The sequence below is a fragment of the Rhipicephalus sanguineus genome, chromosome 1 (assembly GCF_013339695.2).
Source record: "Rhipicephalus sanguineus isolate Rsan-2018 chromosome 1, BIME_Rsan_1.4, whole genome shotgun sequence".
NCBI lineage: Eukaryota > Metazoa > Arthropoda > Arachnida > Ixodida > Ixodidae > Rhipicephalus > Rhipicephalus sanguineus.
The window spans coordinates 75,914,955-75,939,922 of record NC_051176.1 but is presented as its reverse complement, the minus strand read 5'-3'; the positions used below and the strand labels follow the sequence as shown (position 1 = coordinate 75,939,922).

General features: G+C 47.3%; 1 protein-coding gene across 1 annotated transcript in view; it reads left to right on the top strand.

The window, feature by feature from the left end:
• The window catches only part of LOC119393098 (uncharacterized), a 62,895-nt gene that overhangs the window by 18,676 nt on the left and 19,251 nt on the right, over positions 1-24,968 (top strand). The window lies entirely within an intron of this gene.

Below are 24,968 nucleotides of genomic sequence, written 5' to 3'. Positions count from 1 at the left end.
AAAAAGGTCACAGTTTCGCGCAAGGGAAAAGCAATGAACGCGATAGCAGCAAATTGAAATGCTATTCGAAGTAAGGATAGCAGCTAACTCCTTTAACCCGGTCTCGCGTAAGTCTACAAAACGCTGGTGTATGGGAATACGGCCGCTCCAGGGAGCGAAGTGGTTTTCTTTCTGTACGTCATCACAACACGAAGTATGCGTTGAGACCACAACTGGTAGATGGGTGTATGAGCCGTGTATTGATGTCTGTAGAAGCATGGCAAGTTGGGCTAGGGGCTATACTTGCATGATGAAATGGACTTGCGCTAAAAAACATAGACACAGCACCGCATGTCAGCAGCGCTCGCGTGGCTCTATTGCCACGTGAACATACAAGGTGCAGGGCAATGTTAGATATTTGGACATTATATGGAACGTGGCAGTGACGGCGACGGCAAAAAAAGCCACCAATCGAGGGTGTCCATATAATTGCTATCGCAATAAAACGTTCACTGTATCTGCGGAAACAAAAGCAGTTAAATTATCGATCTTACACTTTTAACGAAGTGTGAAAAAACAACGACGCACAAGCGCAATGCGAGAGATACAGAAAAGGCTGATTAGATCCATAGTTACAAAACTCTGTATTGCCTTTCTGGAAAGCACCTCTCGTAATTCTCTCAGAGTTAGCTCGCGCAGTCACACCGAAGATTACAGCGATGTCATCTGTTTCTGTCCTTGCTCTAGGGTATCGCATTGGTTTGTCAATGGGCTTGTTTGTATTTACGTACAAGGTTGCGCTACTGCTAACACTAAAGAACTCTGAATAGATATTCTTGCTAAGTGAGTATGTAAAATGCAGCGTGAAAATCCCGAAATGCGTAGTTGAAGCCGAGCAAACTCTTCTGTCGACCACAAATATAGCCTGGCGCGTTACGTTGCCCACGCAGACAGCCGTGCGCTGTAAAATGAAATGAACGCAGCCCTTTTTAAACATTTTATATCTCTCAGCAATGTCGGAGCTTTCTTATCACGACTGCTTTAGCACGTGTTTGTATTCTACTACCCCCCCCCCCCCCCCCATTCCCCCGTCTTTTGTGTCGTGCCTTCGGGCCTTCCACATAATGATCAATGAATTGAAGCTACAATTTGAATTGAATAAGTGTCATAATATAGTTGTAATGCGCAGTAAATATTGCAAACTCTACCCTACGAGCCGCATATTCCGAGGTTAAGATAGTAAAGTGGAGAAATATCGCAAGTCACAGGGAAATTGTTGCGAACTGTTTTGGATGTTCCTGGTTAACGAACACGAGGCGTGGCTGGTGTGTCTGCGGAATATCTGTGAAAACGCAGGTAATATTTTCAGATCAGTAACCGTTCATCAGCCGGTCAATAAATGAACGCGAAGTTAATCTAATCATTTTGACTTGCGTCTGGTTTATTTTGTTTATATATTTTTACCACTCCAGCACCCTTACATTTCATCACGCTGGCCATCTGCAACGTTGAGGTGGCTGCTGGGCGCTGAAGAATCACACGCAGCACCTCTACCCAAACAGCGCCAAGGTCGCCAAGGACGTAGCCTGGTGTCGCAGCAGCGTCAACGTTGTTCCATAAGAAGCGCACGCGGGGTCGCACTGACTATTCTGTCATCATACAGTGTGCACATCAGGCTCACTGTGTTTTATTTTGACGTTCTTATTTTCGTTTTCTTCTTTTCGTGACTTTCCTCAACACGATTCCTAATGATATCTTTTATGTGAAAGAAACATGTTTACGTTTTATTAAATAAGTTATCGGTATTGTACTGATGTTTGTGTTGATGTCGGTACCCAAAAGTTGTGCGGCCCGAGATGATTGCAAGCTGTGCTGATGGGTCTCTGATAAAGCCTTTATGAACCCTTGAAAAGTGAAGAGCGCAATGCCATGCAGTTTCTTCACTAGGTGGCAGCCATTTTCATGCAGCCGCCGGCCAACTACAGCGCCGTGAGGGGTTTTATAAGGTTGATACGAGACGCTGCAGTCGGCTACGTGATACGAGACGCCCGAGTCTGCGACCGGAGTTACATGGGACGCGCCTAGTGACGTCAGGAGGAGCGCTTGCAGCAAGCGAGCTCCTGCACTTGCGCGGCAGACTCGTTTAGGCTACCGACAGCAACCCACCTGGACGGCGTCGAGTTGCTACTCAATAATTGCTACGCAGTCTTATTAGTCCGAGTTGTTTACTTTAACCTCTGAACATCGCAAATGGCGACGAGAATGGTGAAAACAAGGCAAGACGCAAGAAATAAGCGCTAAACCGTGGCAACCAAGATCTGATAATCTTCTGAGCTAGGCTTAACGCGACCACACCCTACGATAAAAGGCGACAAGACTTCCGAGATGGCAGCGCCTAGTCAGATTGGCCAACTTGAAGCCTTGGCGAAATTGACTGGCTGCCTTAACGAAGAACGTCTGAGTTCCTTTTTTGCGGTGAATAAAGTTCCGGAAAGTCCGAAGGTGGATGCCTTGCTTAGCGGTCACTGGGCCGCAATACAACCTCTTGTAGTCCCACCACAGTCAGATTGGCCAACTTGAAGCCTTGGCGAAATTGACTGGCTGCCTTAGCGAAGAACGTCTGAGTTCCTTTTTTGCGGTGAATAAAGTTCCGGAAAGTCCGAAGGTGGATGCCTTGCTTAGCATCACTGGGCCGCAATACAACTTCTTGAAGTCCCACCACCTTGTGGTCTAGTGGTTATGGAGCTAGATTGCTAACCCACAGGTCGCGGGATCGAATCCCGACCACGGTGGCCACATTTTCAATGGGGGCGAAAATGCTCGAGGCCCATGTACTTAGATTTAGGTGCTCGTTAGAGAACCTCCGGTGGTCGAAATTTTCTGAACCCTCCACTACGGCCTCATAATCATATCGTGGTTTCGGGGCGTTAAACCCCAACAGTTATTATTACAGCCCCTTGAATCTACGACTGCACCAGAGAAGCCGTCAGAAAAAAACATGCTATAAGAAGGCTGCACTCAAGTTGCACCGGGAGAAAAGACGTTCGTGCAACTAACAGAATTGCTTCGCAATCACTTGAGCCCGGGAGCGTTTGTAATCGGAGAGCTAGCAAAATTTCACAGGAGATGTCAGCTGCGACGTGCAGGTATTGCACAGTACGTAGCCTAGCTCAGAAATCTCTCGGACCTGTGAATTCAGCACGTTCTTGGGCGAATCGCTTCGAGGCAGGTTTGTGTGCGGTTTGTCCCATACCGATATTCACCGATACTTATTTCCTGAAGATAAAAAGCTTACTTAAGCGCACTTACCCTGGAAGAAGCTAAAAAAAAGTTCACCATTGATTACGATACTGCCTAATGCGAATTCTGAGCGCAGCTTCGTGTTGGGGCAAGGCAAACTGTTTTTGAAGTTTTGACTTTTTTGTGAAGTTGGACAGCAACCGCTACTCCATTATTCGCCCCACATATACGGCATCGGACATTAGAGCGACATCCGTTGGCACTGTGTCGGTACCGCCAGAATATACCACACTGAAGGGGGCGTGGAGCAAGAGGTTCAACCCTGTAAATTAAGGGCCATGCTTTAATCTCTCATGCACGCGATGTCCCCGCAAATGTGGCCATAAATGTCTCAGTGGGAGCCCTGTAATTATTCTCTTGCCTATTACAGCGGTAGACGGACACTACACCTGTGTCTGAGAAAATATCCAAGATTTCCGCCGGACCTATCCTGACGTCTACTCCGCGAACTAGGTCTTTACGACAAGCAAGGTGAGGAGGAATGAAGGAGCTCACCGGATGTGTGGCAAAAGAGGAACACTTTAGAAGGTCCTGGATGCCGGCCTGGTCTGGTGAGCAGCAGAGAATGCCGCCGCGTCCAGACTGCGGGACCTAGGTTATTTGTAGAAAATGAGGGGTCACCGTGTGAAGCTCAGTCGGGATGGCCTTCGGGTTCTTCATGCGAATAGCTCTACCATTCGTTGGTACCAGAGCTACTGGAACGCTACTGATTCCACTGCGCAGAAATTGTTCCAAACGTACATTCTGAGAGGGAACAGAAGCAGACCAAAGGGAAGCCCTCTGTCCTGGAGATGAGAAAGACATCAAGATAAGGTAGACACCAGGGGCGTAGCCAGGGGTGGGGTGGGGTTCACCCCCCCCCCGATATTTTTCGATTTTGCACGTGCATATATACACGCACAAACGCAGGCACAAACCTACAAAAAGGATAGTTACCCCCCCCCCCCCCGAAAAACATTTAAGGCTACGCTTCTGCTAGACACAACACTTAAAGAACATTAAAATTAACTAGGGAAATAAATGACACAAGGAGAAAAGTAACCGCTGGTTAAAGAACAACCACACGCTGCTATGGACAAGGTCAACGCGTCGTTTTTCGAACAGCTGCCCGCAGGGTTGGTGATGATGATGAAGATGATGCTCCTGGAATGATGGGGATGAAGAGTAGGGCGGATCATATAATCTGAAATTTTTAAATGCTAATACAGGTTACGGAGTCAATTAGAATGAAGAGTTATTTTTAATGAATACCAGTTTTAGCCTAGACCATGCAGCATAACCTCGCAAATGACCGTTATGTCATTATGACATATTTTAAAAGTTACGTGCACCGTGCACCGTGAAGCGGTCTAGTCGTCTTCGCCGTCTTCGAGATTCTCGCACCCGGAACACGACGGCCGATAGTGAAGATTGCGCTGTGAACAGCGGAAATTCTTGGACGTTTTAAAGTTTTTCTCAGATGATGGTATGAAACGTAGTACTTAAGAAAGATAATAGCACATTCTCCGACTTATACTGCGTTATTCGCAATTTAGCCCTACCAAAATTTAAATTGACAAAATATAATCATCGTGCGCTTGAGATAATTACGAAATGTGTGGATTGTGCTATATGCCGTGAGTCTCCTAAATAGTAAAGTGTTTATCATAACATGATATCTTCGCGACATTTGGCACTGCTTGCAATAAGAATTAGAAACTGTTCCTCTTCATCGTACGCTTTAGCCTTTTTTAACAGCAAAGCTGCTTAAGCTACCGGTAACTTGTGCTCCGTCGTGCAAAACTGCTCAGGCGGGTATGCGCCACAGGAATTGGTCAAACACCGTCATCTACCGCAGGTGCGAGAGTTATACGAAAAGGAACGCGTGAAAAAGAGAGAAGAGCAAGAAAGGGATGGAAAGAAAGAGAAAGGAAAAATAGAGAGAAATCGGGGGAATAAATACATAAAAGGATACAGAATAGAGATAGCAATATAGAAAAAGGAATAAATATAGGAAGTGAGAAAAAGAAAGGGAAGAAAGAGAAATAAATTTAGAGAGAGCGAGAAAGACAGAAATAGATCGATCGGGAAAGAAAGAAATGAAAAAAAATAGAAAAAAGAGATACAAGAAGCAGAAAGAATTTATTTATTTTTCTGTCCCCCCCCCTTTTTTTAAGGAGAAAGCGGCACTACCTTCTGCAACTATTGTGGGAGCATGACTCGGCTACGAATATGCTTTCCCCGGCGCGCGTGTCGTGTCCTCGTGCAGGGCAGAGTGTACAGTGACTCATTATGCCATACCATAGTCACCATAGTCCTGTGTTTTTTGGTAGGCGAAGGTGTGTGCCCCATGTCTTTTGCTTAAGCTCCAGTGAGTGCTTGTAGGTTGGTTTTAGGAATCCCACGCCGCGCAGGAAGGCTGCATCGTAGAAGACCTTCGCCGAGAGGCGTATACATTCGCAGTAGGGCCTTTTGGGAGCAGCCCCAGCGTAGATGCTCGCATATGACCCAACTCTTTCTTTTAATATTCGAACGTGGGGTGCCGGGTCATCCGCTTGCTTCAGAGAGCTGTCCTGTTGTGCGGAAGTTGGCTCCCGCTGCATTTTCAAAGCACATCTATGCCGACGGAGCCATCGTGGATAGTTCCTTTGTGGTGAATTGTCACTTTCGTGCCTGGGTTCTAGAAGAAGAGACGTACACCCGGAGGATAGCACTAACATATTTTACTCTATAGCACGTAGAAAAAAAGCCTACATCAAAAAAAGCCTACGCCTACATCATCTGCCATTGGTGCGTGGATTCCGTATTCGAATGTCACCACCACTGTCACTCTCAGTCACCGTACTTCATCTACAGCCACTGAAAGCTGGCTGCACTGCGGTATGCTTTCAATTACATCGTAGGCCAGACAGCTCAGTTTTGGGTCATCTTTACCGACTCAAGAGCGGCCCTGCAATACCTGAAGTCCCCACGCACGCAGCAACAACTCGTAATGGACATTTAATGCCTGTGCAACAAAGACTGTTAACTGCATCGCTGCATTGTTCTGCAATGGATACGAGCCCACTGCGGAATACAAGGCAACGTCCGGGCTGATGATTCTGCCAAAGCTGCACACGACACCTCGAGATAAATGATTCAGATACCTTCCTCGAAACAAAAGACGAGGTGACACTCGTATTAGCACACGCTTGGCGCATGCAGCAACCCCTCTGGATAGAGGCAAGCCACCAGTGCGGGCTTCTTTACAAAACTGATCCATCATGCTACTTATATGTGCCGTGAGACCTTAACAGACAAGATGAAATATGCCTTCACCGCAACAGATTAACTGTCGCCAATACGAATTGGTTTAAAAGCAAGATTAAACTGTCCGTCTCACTATTATTCATTCAATGTAACGCCCCAGAGGACCTGCAACATGTTCTCTGTGACTCCAGGCGGTACGCATGAGAGAGAGTTTCTCTGAATGCGGCACTACACTATCAACGGGACTCGGGCTTAAATCTGCGGCATATTGTGAGACCATGGCAAAGCGTCACCTGAGAGCGCTAAGCGCCAGGACAGCGCTGTTGACGTTCTTGCGGGCCAGAAGCCTAAACGAAACTTTGTAAACAGTGTAATGTATGTGCGTGTGTTTGGATGTACATGATGTTGTGTGTTTATCAGTGCATATGTTATAATCACCACCCCGCACCTGGAGTAGCATGCCAGGTTAATAGCCATGCTAACATCTCCAGCTTTCCATTAGAGCATTTCTCTCTCTAATTATTATACCTTTAGAATCTCATTGGTGAATGCTGCCGCAATTAGGCAAGAGAGGACGACAATATAATATTTCTATTAAAATAGCTCAGTGCTGCGTTTCCGTATTTTTACGATCCTGTAAAACCATGCCGCATAAATGAAATCGCAACTAAGTTTTTGGTACTACACATAATACTACACATAATAATTTTTACACACTAGAGATGAGTATATAATTAACATACTGGCGAGGACGTTGAGCATGATTTATACCGGTTTATTTAAGATCCGTCATATCACGAAAGCGAAACTTATCGCCATAGAAATAAATGTAGCTTTGTTGAACGCTAAGAAATACAATATCATAAATTTACGCACTCTTTCTTGCTACGATGGAGTTTATTTAAATGAATGTAACATTTGCGAACGTTAATTGTATTTTCTTGCGCCCAGGACTTCCACTAAAACTGCTGTTGAAATATCAGTAACTTCATATATTACCAGGTGTTTGTATCTCGGCTCTCTGATGACCGCCATCAAATCAACGTTAAGTGTTCAGGCAACACGTTCGCAACGAGGTGTCCGTTGTTCCCACTGCGCATTGACAGCGCAGCAAATAATACTTCACCAGTAAGGAACGTTCTGCGCTCTTGAGGTATACGTATTCTGTGTGACACTCGTAAGCCGATCTGAGAAAGGGAATCCTGCGCACTTCGAAACGTGAGAGCAAAACCTTTTTGCCTATATTGTACTGAAGCTAGCGGCTTAAAACAAGCTTATTTTACTAGAAAAACTGTTCCATGTCTTAAAAAGCGCACGTGCGCGCACGCCTTCGTGTTTCTGTGTGGGGGCGTGCCTGTGTGCGCGTCACAAAGATTAAGATGATAAATATCATTAATCATGGTGGAAAGAACAGTGCTGATCAGATATGAATACTGGAGTACTAAGAATGTTCGCAAGCATTCTATGCCCTTTGTGTGACTTGATAAGCGCATATTCTCAAAAACTGACACGCAATTGGCCTATAACAAGTGGCACATACAATGGGGCACCCCAAAATTAGGTTATTTTGTTGACGCGACGGACTGCCGTATAATCGATACGCATTTCATCATACATATATGCGAGCTGTGTCAACTTACAGGCAAGCTCTTTTTTAATATCACAACACCAGCTTCGCATGAAATAATCCTTTTTATTAGTTCCATGAAACGTGATTTTAGACTTGTCGGATGAAACAAAAACGCCATCACAAAATGTTCATATACGTGTAAAGACTAAAAAATCTCATAGTGTTTATGCTGCCTCTCGGCAGCACCAACAACCCAATCCAATGCGACTTGGGGGGGCGGCGGAGATGGCGAGCCCACATTTCACTCTTTCCCCAACAGCCGTAAGCAGCACCGCAGGAAAGCCCCCCACGCCATCGAAACAACTCTTCGTCAGCTTCAGCGAGGACCCCGAAGGTGTGATGGAGAGGTTAAGTCGCTGATCTTCGCCGCCACAATCCTCTCACCGCGTTCACATGTGAGACCACCCAGCTCAGTGTTCCATGGCGTCGCTCTGGTCGCTTGAACGAAGTCGCAGACGATGACCGTCATGTCGTGACTCCCGCCATCAGCACGAAGCGGAACTGCAAGGTACGCACGTGCAAGCAACTGTGGCTCCTGTAGGCGTCTCGTTGAAGGGTGGTCTGTTTCGGAGTGGCTTTGTCCAGGGTTGCGAAGGTGAACGGCTGCTTGCACCGCTGGTCCGCCCCGGAAGGCGCGAAGATACCGGCGTGTACTCCTTGCGCTCCTCACACGTAGTCGCGTAAAGCGTCGGGCGCGTTGACTGAGCAGCATTCAGATGTGCCCGGTGTCAAGCGGGGGTCGGTCAATGACCTTGGAAGCGGCTGCAATTCTTGACATAAGGCAATCGAATCTGCACCGTGCAGCGGCCCAGTCGTCTTCGTCGTCTTCGAGATTCTCTTACCCGGAGCTCGAGGGCCGGTAGTGAAGATTCCGCTGTGAACAGCGGGAATTCTCAGACGTTTTGAAGTTCACCCTCAGGTGATGTTATATAATGTAATACTTAAGAGAGAGAAAGCTCTTTAATGGAAAACATTGAATTCTGCCGGCGCAACTAAAGGCGCCCACACGCTACTCTGTATAGGGAAGGGGATTGAGGACGGAAAGGTCCCAGGAGGAGGAGGGCAGGAAAGGAGAAGGAAAAAAAATGAAGTTAATATGAGCGTGGTATGTGCATATGACAACGTAATGATGATGTAAGTTAAGTTACAGTTTGTCAATTCGGTTAATGTCCTCGAGGAATCTGAACAGAAACTTTAAAACCTGACGTTGCTGAGAAGGAGAAGACGTAGGTTCAAGTATTTTCCCGAGATGAAGCGGTGCTGGGGAGGTTGAGCATATTCTACTTTGTAGACAAGTTCTTTCTCCCCTGTATGCCTGGCAATCTAATGAAATATGTTCTATTGATTCTAGAGCGCCACAGTTATCACAGTATGGGTCAGTGGTCAAACCGAGGAGGCGCATGTAGCTATTGGTGAATGCTGCGTTGAGGCGAACGCGATGATAAAGTGTGTCAAGGTGACGGGGAAGGTGATACGGAAGTCTTGTTTTTAAGTCATGGTCTACGGAGCGGAGATAGAGGTGCTCGCTCATGTAAGTGGTTACGCGTGAACGTCAATTTGGGCACATGGCGGCTTTGTAACTCCGAGCTCACAAAAATAATGCAACATGTTTTCGCAAATTAAGTTGGAGCACACACTGGGCTTCGATTCTGGGTAGTTTAGAGCAAAATCGAACACGGCTTTTTTTTTTTAAATTGCATTTAAACGTACCGCATTTTTAGAGACATGCCTTCACTTATGCATTTAGAGATTGTGTATATTGTGTTTGACGTCATTCTGGATAATAATATGTAACGCAATTTTTAAACTAATGTGTGGCAACCCTCTGGGGAAATTTGGAATTTCTGAGCACTATAGACGCCAAGCGAAAAAAAATCTGAAACTAGAGCATTATTGAGCAATGTGCCGTATTTGAGATTTTTTTGTCATAAAATACGGGCAACAAAACTGTAAAATAACAACATTCACAGCTACAATAGTTATTTTGTAGGACCTCGTCAGAATCCCATTCTCGCGCCATTCGCAAAAAGCGGTTCTGCTGAGTGGAGACTTCCGAACTTTCTTGACTAAGGCAAGATTGTTTTCCCCAAAACTAAGAATGGTTCCGTAGCCCGGGGGACACGGACATCAATATATATTTTTTCAAGCGAAATTGAAGGGTGTCCGCGGACATGTAAAAACGTTGTTATCTGAACACGCCCTGCAGAAGCTAGGAACGATACACAAGACTAAGTAATGAGAAAATTCACCCGCTACTCGGCCAATCCCCTGCAGTGGGTATAAGCCATGCTCAGAGGAAAACGCTACGAGGCTTAAAGGGACGCAAAAGCAAATAACAAATTTATGTCAGAGTGAAAGCTCAATGTATGAACACGTCTAAAACGGCAATATTATCAACAGCAGTGCCCTACCTACCGAGAAATTAAGCTATATGTATACCCCGATGAGCGCCACGAGCGGGACAGTTTGAAAATGACCCCGATGACGTGATACAGTCCGACTACAATTAATCACTCGTAATCAAATTAGCTGTAATAAAAGAAAGAACCTTCCGTGCATCAAGAGACGTAATAAAATGCTGCTTCTTCGTTTCTGTTTGATTCATGGAAAAAAGAACCTCTTTCGTTGCCGGCGTTTGTGGTCCAAAAGTTCCGTTTTCGCCGAACTGCGCTTCGCCCGGCGCCCTGCTTCGCTCACGCGGTCGCGTCTCAGTGGTAGTTTCGGTACCTCGTACTGCCGTGTTTGTTTTGCACGATCGTGAAAGTTGCTCTGACAGAAAGTTCGACAAAATTCCGCATGCATGTGATGTTGCCGGATGCCCGAATGGTGCACGCCGACAGCGCATGCCGCCTCGCAGTAAAGGCGGGCAACGTTGGGCACGGCAACAGTGACGTGAGAAAAACCGCTTTCAAGCGGGTGATTTGAAGTGCGCTAGCGCAATGCGGACCACTGAAACGTGATTTTATTTCAAAATAAGCCCTTTGTGGTGTTCGCGTGTGTAATCGGTTTCGGTTTCGAAATGCCTTGTAAAGATGCCAGGGGGCGCCGCTCTGGTGTCGATATTCAACCGGCGCACTTGTAAATAAAGAGAGTGTGTGAGCAGTACCGGCAGTACTCGTTGAGTGCGGACGTCCGTTCCTTTCTTCGGCGCTTCGCGCCAACTCGCGTGTTCGGGGCTGGACGGCGTCCCCGCCGGCCGCGTTCGTCACCGCCGGTCGTCTTCGCCTGCTTCCTTCGTCGGTACCACCAGCCGCCGACACAGCACCCTTCTTTGGCGCAAAAGTAGCACAACGAGGTTTCTGGACCGCTATTTCAACAATCAACGTCGACTTAATATTTGCCTTTAGTGTCCCTTTAAGCTTAACCATAGACACTGTACTCGCCATCGGTGCATTGGCTTTGAGCTTCAGCCAAAGGAACGGTTTTGACGCTGTTTGAGCTTTCCTTCACGAAACAAAACGAATGGGATTTTAAATTCCTGCTTGTATACTTTTCTACGTGGGAGACGCCCGCTACACGCTAAGCGCGTCCTGCAGGACATGAATAAAAAAATTTTCCAATCCGATCCGATACGTATTCTTATAGTACTTTTGAATCAGTAAAAAAAAAAAACCTTTTGTTTAGACTTAATTACATTATTCTATGTTTTATTATGGATAACCATTTAGTTGTCTTTTTTTAATGCAGAAGCAAGTAATTATTGCGCCCTTTCCTTTTTACCATTGCTTTTCTCTTCCGTTTATTCATTATTCGTTACTATACATATGTAAAATTTCATATGAACAATTCTAGGTCAACGCCCCAGTGCGGGTAATAGCCATATGTGAGGGAACAATAACGACAACAGCAAGTGTAATTTACTGAGGAAAAACATTCTCAAAGCGGTGTTTAGTCAAGTTAGATTGGAGTTCATTGCTTCTAATATTCTATCTGTGGGAGCCTCCTCATTCGGTCATTGTCACCGGGATGTCTGTTCCGCTGTACGAAAATTCTTAATTGAATCAGGGCGGCTTCGATTTCGAATTTCTGAACTGGCATTATTAACTTATTCTAATTTTTCTATAATTCATTAGTAATACAATTCATAAGTGACCACTTTTTTCTATAACTTATTCGTTTCTCGGCCAATTCCCCAGAGTGGGTGCGAGCCACTCATGAAGGCAATCATCATCATCAACATGAGGCGCATACCAGGCAGGACTGCGAGATACACCGGGATGAATGCTCGAGCTTCGCGTGAGGGCGAGCGTGCGCGGTGATCTCTTGCAACGTGGCCTCGTGCTCGCCGCTCGAAGCGCGCCGCTGTCGAGCTACCAAGGTCCGGATACAATCAACCCTCTCGGTTGCCTCCCCTGGAGTCGAAGCTGGTTCCTGTGCTGGACGAATCGATTCCAGGTAAGATACGAAACCTCTCAATTCGACGTACGGCGCAGGAGCTGCATAAAATTAGGTTTAATTGCTCTTAAATGGGCACATCTCGCCGCAGGGCCGGCGCCATGCTTTTCGCTGGTACGAGGGGGGGGGGCGCTGCCTCTTTCGTGGCCCCTCCTGGTGCCGCCTCTGTCGAGCCATGCTCCGCTAGAACTTAAATTAAGCGATTCTTCAACTCATTTGATCACCATGTTCGTCTCCGTTCTCACTTCTTTAAGCCCACTCGATAAATTCATTGTTTGCAACAGAAGTCAGGATTAGAATTGAGGGTAGCGTAGTTTTTTTTTGTTTACAAGGAACGCTTTCACAAAGTACGATTCACAGCAGACGGCTAAAAGTTAAAACGTTTTAGTCTTAAGGCCAAGACCCATGCATAGACCGAACTCGTCGCTTTGAAGCGTGGCCTTCGCGACTGGCTGCTGCCGGAGCTAATCGCGAAGGCCACGGGTGAGGAAAATGGGGTAGAGGTAAAAACGCCGTGGTGGTGGTATACTTTAGAGAACGCTTGCACGCGCGTTCGACGCAACGCCGTAACGTCGGAGCGCACGTGCGAAATGGAGCAGACGACGTATGTTTGACGTCAACGCTTCGGCAGTTCACGTGACTTCTGTGACGTCGTGTAGTCGTGCTTATGTCAACGAATGTTTTGGTCGCGGGAATTTCGAAATCTGGAACTCTGCGTGGGAGAAGTTGCTCGATAATAAATTACCAGCGATGCATGCTCGTAAATATTCCGGTCGTTATCATAGCCCCCAGAAGATTAAGCTTTCAGTACCCCCGGGAAAAAAAACGATTGTTGCCCAAAGACGAGCTGTAAGCCTCAGATTATTCATCGTTAGCTGTGTCATGTGACCACCCTGAACAGAATATACTTACCCAATTGTCGATGCTCTGTCATGTTGTGGGGCGAAATTATTATTGAGATTTGAGGTTCTGTTGTCTCTGGCGTTGTTAAAAAAGTAAAACCGACAGCCATTGCATCTTCGACTTGCTGTTCTGGCATGTTCTGGTATTTCATGTGCTTTTAAACAAAATATCCTAAGAATCAGGGGCGTCCCGTCCCCCCCCGAAATTTTTCAATTTTGCTTGCGTATATATACACGCACACATACATAAAGCATGGTTGAACCCCCCCCCCCCCCCCCCCCGAAACAAATTTCTGGCTACGCCTCTGTAAGAATCCTTGACTTAGACGTTGTGCGTTCGCGCTCTCACGCAAAATGTATGAAGAAGGCTTCGAAACAGACGTTGTGAAATTGTTCGGCACAGTAGATTCTGGTAGCACCATACTCGCTCAGAGAAATGCAACTAAACAGTCCGTCGACGCATTTGAGGCACAAAGGTCATATTTTGAAATGTATCTACTTTAGGTCTTCTTGAAGACCAAGACGTTTGTAGTTGTTTCGACATACCTGTTAGAGGTTTTGTTTCGTGGGTGTGGCCTTGTGTAACAGCACTGCAGACCAAGACTGGGTACGGCGTTCACTAACGAAATTTAGTATGAAAGAATGTTGAGCTAGTTGCTGGGGGATTCACTTAAAAAAATAAACATGGTTGTGATCCACAGACTTCTGCTGTGCCCGTGTCTGGTCGCATGTATAGCGCTGATGGGTGCAACAGCAATACTGCCCTCCTCCTCCCCCCGCGGCCCCGTGCGAGTAGTGAAATTTTAATCTCGAATGGAATTCGAATCGAATAGTGCCGAATAGTGGCCAAAAATATTGAATATCGAATCGAATATCGTAGAGTATATTTGCACGAAACGTCTACGGCCAGACAAAGAAAAAAAACGGGGACGCTACGGCATGCTGACAGCTTTATTACGCGCGTGTTCTGGAGGGTTTGTTTGTTTGTTTTTTCAGCTGTTATGGGGCGCGCAAAGCATGTTGATAGAACAGCCACCATTCCAGTCAGCAGCGCCACTCCCAATCTCCTAACAGCTAACAGAGGGAGTAGCTAGCTTTCTTTTTTTTTTAATGGTCGCGCAATACGGCTCATCTGGCAACGTAATGTTGTGCTTGATTGCCATGGGTGCTCCTGGACCAAAACTCTTCGGGCGCCCGTTAGCAGTGTTTTAATTTGCCGCATTACGATGGGAGTTTCTGAACGAGTGGTGCGGTGGGGCACTGACGACTGCACAGCATGAACAAATTTTCGCATGCGAATTTTTCACATTTTCATGGGCCAAAGTCGCCACGTTTTACGGCACTTGAATGCAGCATACACAACCGAACTGCACTAGAAGTCTGTACCTTCGTTTCAGAAGCGAAGTTGTGAAGGGCTTGACAGTTTTCTCATGTGTTTTTTACGTGCGGAAATGACATAATCTCCTTTAAAATAAACATGCGCTCGCTTCTGAACCAGGATATTGGTTAAAATGTAACGAAAAGCCTGCTGTAACGACGTTAGCGTTGATTTTAACCACGTCACCCTAACCAAGTTGCACCATTGGCCTTCGTCGCGTTTTAGATATTCGTGATATCGAATTAACCCAAACTTCGAATACAATCTATTCGAAAGACTAATCGAATTATTCGATTAGGTAATATTCGATTCGAATTCGAAACTCGAATATTCGCACTCCCCTAGTTTGAACCCCTCCAAGACACAATCCTGCCGACGCCCATGCGGCCAGGGCTGGCAAAGATACTTTGAAATTGTATCGCGATACGACACACGATACTTGGACATGAAGTATTTGATATACAGATACAAGATACTACCAGAATTATTGTATCCGATGCGATACTTTCCAAATGTATCTTAAGATACTTCGATACATTTGCAAGCTTGTTACTATAGAACTATATAACGAAGCAGCAAACGCCTATGTAAAAAAAAAACGTTTGCTTGAGAATTTAACTGCGAACAACTTTCTGTAATTTAGTGAAATATCTGTTACTATCCCAAAAGTTCTGTCTTTCATGGTCAAAGTTCATTAGTTTCATTATGAAACTACTTATTGGGACTGATTTGGCTGCTTAACATGTGAACACTCTATACGCTGCTCTGTCAGTGGTTTTTGCTTGTAACTTATGTTATTGATGGGTGCCGCTGTTCTACTTGCCGCCCAGCTAACGGGTTGCCATCTACTTACAAGAACGTTCACACGATGGCGCGAACACCGCTGTGCAGCCTTACCTTGTCCGTAAGCGTGTTACCGTTTTCGCAATACCGGATGACCCGACAGGTGTACAGCAGCAACAACGCTGGTAGTGATCTTTTTTGTGACGCATCATATATAAATAGAGGACATAAAACTGAAATGACTTGTCACATTCTATTCTACTTATCTGCAGGCGTAAAGCGTTCGTTAGCAACATATTCACTAACGTGCAATCTTCTAACATTTCATGTCCAAGAGAACTTGCGCCGCCCATAAACGAAGGAGGAGACAGAACGAGCGCTTACTCGCAACTGAAATGCGGGGTGAGGCGTGGTGATACACTTTTGGTTGTTTGGAATTTTGGAGGCTTTGAAGATATGTTGTCATACCTACGTGCTATAGTTATTTCTGATGTTAGGATGTTGGATATGTTTAGTGAAGATCTTGCTTTCCTTGCCTTTTTGCACGTTGGTAAGTTTCCTACGTGGTAAGTTTCCTACTATTGCCCCTGATAGCTCCGATTTACTGGTGATTTCCAGCAATAAAAAATCATTACGGTGACAAAAAACGGGAAAAGTAATATATCTAAGTAAACTATCAAAGCTGTGTCGTGTGAAACAATCATTGTTGAAAAGTATACAGGGTGTTTCACGTAACTACAACCAAGTATATAAAAATGGTTAACCACAACTCAATGAAACCAACGGCATATGGTTCACTCTTATGCGACGCTCGTTATGGTATTATTGCCATAGCAATTATATGGACAGTCTCGACGGGTTTTTGCCGTCACCGTCGCCGTCATGTCCTGTTTAAAGTCCAAATTGATAACATCTCCTCGCGCATCGTATGTTCTACCGCCAGTAAAAGCGCGTGAGCGGGAGCGACGAACGCGGTTGAAGTAGAGATCAAACGAGCTCGGAAGGCGCATGCGATAACATCATCCCGCTCGGGAGGCCTCCCGTAGAAGCAGAGAGCAAATGCCCCGCCCGTCTTGAACGAGCACGAAAAGACCCGAGGGGGTGGGTGTCGCTCGAGCTGCTACTTTGAACTTCGATGCTAAGGGCGCGGTTGTGATCGCTGACGCGAGCGCTATCTCGACAGCTATCACAGCGGGCGGCTCGTATACCCTTCTACGTACTGCGCTGTCAACGCGAAGAGACTGTGCGGAGAGAGCATCTCTCCCTGGAGCGGCCGTATTCTTTTACACCAGCGTTTTGCAGAGTTACGAGAGATCGGATGCAAAAGAGTTAGCTGCCAGCCTCACTTTGCATGACATTACAGTTTGTTGCTATCGCACGCATTGCTTCGCCCTTGCGGTGAAACTGTGACTTCTTTATATTGCACTTACTTTATTAATTAAATGAGGTCAATTATGTAAAAAATAATAATATTCACTTGAGGGCCAAGTGCGTTTCGTGTACATTGCCACAAAAAATCGGATTGGTCATTTTGGAAGACCCTCTAAAATGTAACTAAACGCACCTGGCCCTAAAATAAATATCGGAAATGTTGCATAATTCACGTTGGTTAATTAAAAAATTATGCGCATGATAAAATACTCTAACGAGCGCCAGATGATGCCAAACCATATGTCGTAGGTTTCATTAAGCGAAGGCAAACCACTTTTTTTAATGCTTGGTTCTAGTTACGTGAAACACCCTGTATAAACACGAGACAGGCGACTTCTCTAAAAGCTACGACTATTGGGCATGATGCATAACCAAATTAGATGTTAAGGTCCGATAAAAGAAAACTCAGTGGCTACGGAAAATAGCATAAAGCGGCTCGCGGTGACGCTCATGAGAAAAACGTAGTACTTCGCATTATTAAGTTCGCATTCTTTCCAAAGTTTCGCATTCTTGACACATTTAGGATGTTTACTTATAATTTCCATTGCTATATCTCAAGCGCAGTTTCACTCTTTTACTAAGTTGTAAGCAGAACTTATGTTACTGTATACTTTAGGTACGCCCATATTACTTCACCTTTGTCCTCAACATCGCCTTGACATAACAGTAAACTAAAATGGAATGTAGATATATAAATAGTAGCAATGACGCAGACAGTTAAAAATACGAATGAAGCAGAGAACGTATTTTAGCAGCATGTTAAAAGAGAAACATTAAAGTAATAGACGCGCTCAAACGATACAGAGCCCTAGGTAATGTATGGGATGCAAACAGAGGTCAGCAAAGAAAGCACTTGGGCTAACAATTAAAATTATGATTAAAATCACTCCTTGAATAATTTAGCAGGAAGAACATAGATACAGTACGCCAAGATATATTCCGTTACGTAAATGCTTGTTCTATTGCATCGATAGCATCGGCGCCGGTGGCGCGACAGCTGTTAAAATCTCATTTCCCTATAAGTCAATTTCATCGTATGAATGCCGAACTTACAGCCACGAGATTTTTCAAATCGCTGATGTGTTAAACCCGCAAGACGCAAAGCAACCCTATTCTTGCATTACTTCAGACTTCGTAACGAAGCACCACGCAAGAGAAACTTCGATAACGACACTATAGCGACATCCAAATTTGCGCGAAAGACGGCGCACGTAATAGGTATGCAGCACAGTACAGTGGCTACGAACAAGTGCCATGGCACCCACACAGCAATAAGTAAGAAATTATCGAGAAAACGGAAGGTTCACTGCACGGACGTCCGCGCTTGTTTTTGTCCAGATGGCGCGAGCGCCACCACGTGACTATGTTCCATCAATAACGACGCGCAGACATCGTCGCCTGCTCTCGCTGGAGGACTCTGGCGGAAAGATAAACGAATTTCACTGTATCTCGTTTTATTCAGGTGGCTTAGTGGCAGCAGTATCAGTTTGAGAAGCGGAGTTCAGCCAATGTTTATTGTTTCGCTCGGGGTTGTTGCTATAGCAGTATCTTGTATCTTAAGATACACGATACATTATTCAACATAAAGGAAATACAGATACAGATACTCGTCCTGCGAGAAGTATCATGATACAGATACAAGATACCTGAACAGTGTCTAGGATAGCATCTAAGCTACATGTACCTTCGATACTGCCCAGCACTGCATCCGCCTAGCTTACCTTCTTTTATTTTCAGCAAGAAGCCATTGGTGGCGTGCACTTGTGAGGGCCCATTCTCATTGCGTTTGCTCACTGTTCCAGAAACCTGGTTTCATGGGCTTCTTTCTGTATTTGCAGCGAGCAACATCGGAAGTTCGTATGCCACGGCATCACATCCAGCGACAACATCGCGTTGCTGATGTTCCCGTAGACCCTGAGATGGGCGTGGCATCGATGGTGCTTTTCGGGTATACACACCGACAAATCCTGTCTGAGAAACATTACAGTCTCCCGAACATGCCAGGTCTGCCGGTAAGGAGTACAGGACGTGCAGATGGCAACAGAGGGGCGGCGACCATGTTTAATATCGGACGCCGCGTGCCATTCGTTAAAGAATATGGTTTCATACGAACAGATAAGCCTGAACGAGCACCCACACATGCACAACGCTCAACCGTCTTTAATCAAAGGCCGAAAGATCCGAGAAACTTAGGACTCCAGGAAGACAGTCCCCTGCAGTTCAAGGCCAGATACAAAGCAGCGTGGGTAAAAGTGGAAGAATTCGAGGCCTACGCTGCGCAGCAGAACTATCCGTCGGTGCCAGCGTCTGGTCCGAAGAGTGTGGAAAAAGAGATCGTAATCCAGGTGGATACTTTATACAGTGTCAGTGAAAACGAAGGAACCTTAAAACTTGGTTCAGAAAATGAACAATGCGTGGTTCTCCACACACGCTGCATACCGAACACACTCCTGAAACCGACGGAGAAAGTTTCCGAAATTTTCTCGGTAGGCAACAAGGTGGGCTTTAGCTCGTGCCTCACGAACACCGGCGCAGGTGCTGCGCAGTGGCAAGCAACACTGGTGACCGCTGTGCTACATGAAACCTCCAGCCAAGATTTTGTCTTCGACGTGGTGCTGCTGAGATGTATGAGGCATGACCGAAAGAGCGACATTGGCAACAAGCTCATTTACGCACCGTTTAGGAACAATCCGCGAGCACGCTTCCAAAGCTCACAGCGGAGTCCTGCAAGCGGTGCATCGGCAGCTCGGCCACGCTGCCAATTGTACGCGGAGTCCCGCACCCTTGTTCCGGCGGCAAGCTCCCTTCCTGTTCTCGCCGCGACTGACAAGAGCAACTCCAACTGTGTTTCCCACACCAGCGTCGCCCCAATCACGCCCATTGCAACGCAGAGCAACAGTGGAAATGGTGCATCGGCCGTTCGACCACGCTGTCAATTGTTCCCTGAGTCTCGCACCCTTTCTGCGGCAAGCTACCTTCCTGTTTGCGCCAGGAATGACATGAGCCTAGTTTCTGACACCAAAGCTGCACCCTCAACATGCGAGCTCATTACAACGCAGCGCGGCGGTGGATGTAGTGCATCGGCCGTTCAGCTAGGCTGTCAATTCTCTACAATGTCTAGCACCGTTTCCGCGGCTAGCTACCTTCCTGTTTCCGCAAGGGATGAAGAAAGAAACTCAAGTCGAGGTCTTCACACCAACGCCACCGCAACAAGATCATCTGTGCCACTTGCAACGCACAGCAGCAGTGGATCTTGTGCGTCGGCCTTTCGGCCATGCTCTCAAATGTCCAGAGAGTTTCGGACCCTTTCTCCGGTAAGCAGCCTTTCTGATCCTGCCAAAACTAAAGGGAGCACCTCGAGCCTGTTTTTCGACGCCAATGTCGCGCCAAGAACGTCGACCCCAGTTCTAACGCAGAGCAGCAGTGTAGCCACTGAACACGCCGATGAAAAAGACAGGCTTGTCTTCGTGGCTCTGCGTTGCAAGCCTCAGTGGACACTTGACATTGCTGGTTCCTCAACGAAGGCAGACAGCACTGCTCCTGCAGGTGGCCTCCACGTTCCTGCCGGCACTGATCAGCAACCGTGAGTTTGCATGGTCTATTTCAGGGGTCTTAAACACGCGGCCCGCGGACCCTTTAGAAATGAGCTTTAGAATCCCCTTTAGGAATTACCAGCATATGAGGCGTGGGACAGGCATTATTTCAAATGGCAACGTTTGCTGAGATTTTTTTCAAGCGACGCCCCCCCCCCCCCCGATTCCAACCTTCGTCACTGTACCACAGGGGCGTAGCCAGAAATTTTTTTAGGGGGGGGGGGGTTCAACCATACTTTACGTATGTTCGTGCGTGCGTTTGTATGTGTGCGTGTATATATACGCAAGCAAAACTGAAAAATTTCGGGGGGGGGTTTGAACCCCCCCAACCCCCCCCTTGGCTACGCCCCTGCTGTACCAACCCTTAGAGAAGACAATTTCACTGCACCCCGCAAGGTGAGGTGAGCTTGAAACCGCTGCTCTATTTCATGGCATTGACAAAAGTCATCCGTTCGCTTTGGAGAAGCGGGAAGCTTGGAATGTGCGTGCGGCATTCTCGGGAAGTACAAAAGCTTCTTTTTTAAAGCTCTGGCATGGAACCCTGGATCAGCATACATTCTATTCCTGGCGGCAGTGCTCTCAGTCGATTTGAGCACTATTATACCAATTTGACGACAAACAAATATAAAACTAGAAGTTCAGGTCATACTCTAGCGAGCCTAATTCGCGGCTTTATTTTGCTTTAGACATGTAGTGAAATGCTGGAAATGCTGGAATGGGCCTTACCCCAACCAATGTTGGATCGCAGCTGTGACAGGTTTATTTGTGCAACTGTCTTTCAAGCTCAATGCACAGTTAACTTTGCCTGTCGCCGCTAATTTTTTCCTACTTTCTTTTCTGCAGTAAAAGAACACCTTACGAGAAGACATTCCGACAAGGCTTTTCCCTTGCCACCAGCTATCACGGCATCGACTCTACCAGTACTGCTGCAAGACAGCAGGCGCCGAGCTCTGGTCAACGTCCTCCTGCCTCTGCTGGCGACTATATGCGGACAGCCACAGCTGTTCCCATCGAACGGGCCACACGCCATCATTGTGGTAAGCACTCGCCAGTCTTATAGGAGCACGTGATAATTTGGACTACGTAATAATATCTGGGGTTTAATGTCCCAAAACCCCGATATGATTATGAGAGACGCCGTAGTGGAGGGCTCCGGAAATTTCGACCGCATGGGGTTCTTTAACGTGCTCCTAAATCTAAGTACACGGGCCTCACACATTTTCACCTGCATCAAAAATACAGCCACCGAGCCCGGGATTCGATCCCGCGACAATCAGGAGTTTGGACCACAGTCGAACCCCTCAAAAACGAAATCGTCGGGGAAGCGATTTTTCTTTCTCGTGAGTATACCGTTGTTTCGAAAATATAAAAATACGCAGATCAATTACTTCGCGCAACCAAAATTTATTTAAAGCAGTCACTCATACTGCTCTGTCAAACTCCTCTGCAATATCTGCCTTTTTCCTGCCTTTCGCACCTTCGGCGATGGTCCTACACATCTCCTGAAGCGTCAGAAACTTAACGCTTTTTCATAGGAGGCGGCATCTTTCCGAGAGGCTAAACACTGCACGTAAGCGATGCGCGGGATATGTTGGCGGTCACACAGAGACGGCGCGCGGCAGCAAGCAGTTAGGCAGTCTAACGGAAAGTCTGTCGGCATGACGTCACTTTCGTTGGTGACGTCACTTGAAACGTCATGTGCCCACGTAGTTGCCTACAGAGGCGTTAGGGAAAAACTGTCATCATCGTCCGACCATATGTAAACAGCAATGGTCGCACCGATGCTAGGCTGGAAACGCATGTGCCTGACTTGTCGAATGAGCGGTGCTGCAATTTTCGAACTTCTGGGTTCCCAAGTAGAACAACCAAAAATGGAGGCAAGGAAAAAGTGCCCGATATCAGTTTACTACGTAAAGCTTGATTTTGCAATGCTAGTACCCAGTACCGTCATAGTCGTGCTCACAAGAGGGACGGGGGTGGGCGGGTGCGGTGTGCGGGGCGGCTACTCTAATACCTCGTCTTTGCTTGCACTGCATTCTGCTCATACGGGCCTCAGTGAGGGGGTCGGGAAGAGGGCAGGGGGTGCCGGGGTGCAACTCCCTCCTCCCCCCCCCCCCCAAATGCAGAATCCTGTGCACGCCTATGAGTATCGCGTTCTTATTGTTGAAGCCGTGGAAGAATTCGCTAATAATGCCACTGGCTCGCTCTTGTAAACTTTTTATGGGCAACATCTGTCATAGCGTTGTATAGCTACACGAATGCGCCGTCAGCAATGCCGATGATATTGTAGCGGGGTTGCAGCTATGACTATGGTGAGGTGTGCGAAGAAGAGGCAGACGACGTGTCGGTGTGCTGGAAGTAACAACCGCCATCTTGACTGCTGGACCATCCTACACTGTAAATAAGTTATAAATATATTCGCAACATTTTGGTGGTGGTGCTGGGTACTACGCAAGACGGAACTCCGCAGCGGACGTATCCTGGACAGCCGCAATATGTCAACAGAAAGCAACTCTGCTGCTGCCGCTTCGACCGCGCCTCCTGTACAGCCGGTACAGCCGGTCGTATTGACTCAACCCCGCGATCCCGGTAACTTCTGCGGCACCGACCACGTTGACGTCGATGACTGGATCGCGAAGTATAAGCGGTTTGCAGCGGTCTACCGGAGGGACCCTACAATGATGCTTGCCAACGTTGACTTCTATCTCTGCGGAACAGCAGGTACGTGGTTTCAGGCTCATGAAGCTGACATAACCAGCTGGGATGCCTGTAAACAGAAGCTTCGTGACCTATTTGGTAGAGCCGTCGGACGCCAGCGGGCCGCTTCTAAAGAACTCTCCTGTCGGGCACAATCTTCGACCGAATCGTATGTCTCCTACATCCTTGACGTCCTGGCCCTTTGCCGACGTGTCGACACCAACATGTCAGAGGGTGACAAAGTAAGCCACTTGCTCAAGGGAATTGCGGATGATGCTTTCAATTTACTAGTGTCTAAAGACTGCTCCACCGTGGACGACATCATCAAAGAGTGCCGCCGGTTCGAAGAACTGAAGAGTCGCCGCATTGCCCAGCATTTCGTGCGACTTCCGAACACGGCCGCTACATCATCTTGCGAGGACCTTCAGCCGCCATGCGGTCAACCGCCTACCAACGAGAGCGTAGTTCGCATCGTGCGCCGAGAAATCGAGGCGGCGTCGCCACCGTCTTTCCTGACGCGGCCATCTGATGATCCTCGACCAACGATCTCGTTGATCCAGCAGGTTGTGAGGGAAGAGCTTGCGAATGTCGGACTGCAGCCGGTGTGTTCGTTGACGGAACCTCGTGTCAGTTCCATAACGCCTCCTCGTGCACCGGAAATGTTTCGCCGCTATCGTGATCCTGCCCAGTGGAGAACGCAGGACGACAAGCCGATCTGCTTTCGTTGCCACGGTGTAGGAAATACTTCTCGCTACTGTCGTTCTCGCACCTTTCCATCTCGCTCGTTTTCTGGCTATCGACGTGACGACAACCACCGGACCCTGCAGTTTCCCGCTCGTGACGGTGGACCATACGCTGAGGCTCCTGCGACATCGGTCCGACGCTCCAGCCGTTCGCCGTCCCCAAGCGATCGTCGCTCCCGGTCACCTCAGCTCCGTCGCCATTCGTCGCCCCGCCCTACTGGACGCCCATACTCGGAAAACTGAGCAATGCAGCTCCCGGAGGTGACGCTGCATTCGACCCCCGACCTGAAAACCCTCTGCTGACCCTCACTACGGACCAGAACCTGCTTGCTGTGGAAGTGGATGGCCTACCTGTTACTGCCCTCATTGATACCGGCGCACATATTTCTATTATGAGCTCTGATCTCCGTGCACGATTAAATAAGGTCCTTACGCCGCCCGAGTCCCTATTTGTACGTGTCGCTAGTGGAGGAACTCCTGCTGTACTCGGAATGTGCACGGCACGTGTGAGGTTCTCCGACCGCCAGACGTCCGTTCTGTTTCATGTTCTCGCTCATTGTCCACATGATGTCATCCTCGGACTCGATTTCTTGTCTGACCACTCTGCTGTCATTGACTGCTCGGCCGGTGTTGTACAACTTGACTTGCCTGCGTCCGCCGACGTGTCGGAGGTGGTTCAGACCAAACTTTCGTGTGCTGAGGCTATTCGTCTGCCACCACAAGCCCTAACTTGCGTCGCTGTTGAACCCTATCCCAATGTACCGGATGGTGATTACGTGGTTTCTCCTTCTCCCAGTGTTCTACTGGCCCGCAGCGTCTCCTCTCCATACACAGTTGTAACTGTTACAGCGAACAAGGCGTGCCTTCCTCTTCTGAACTTCGGATTCAGCCCTCAAGTCCTACCACAAG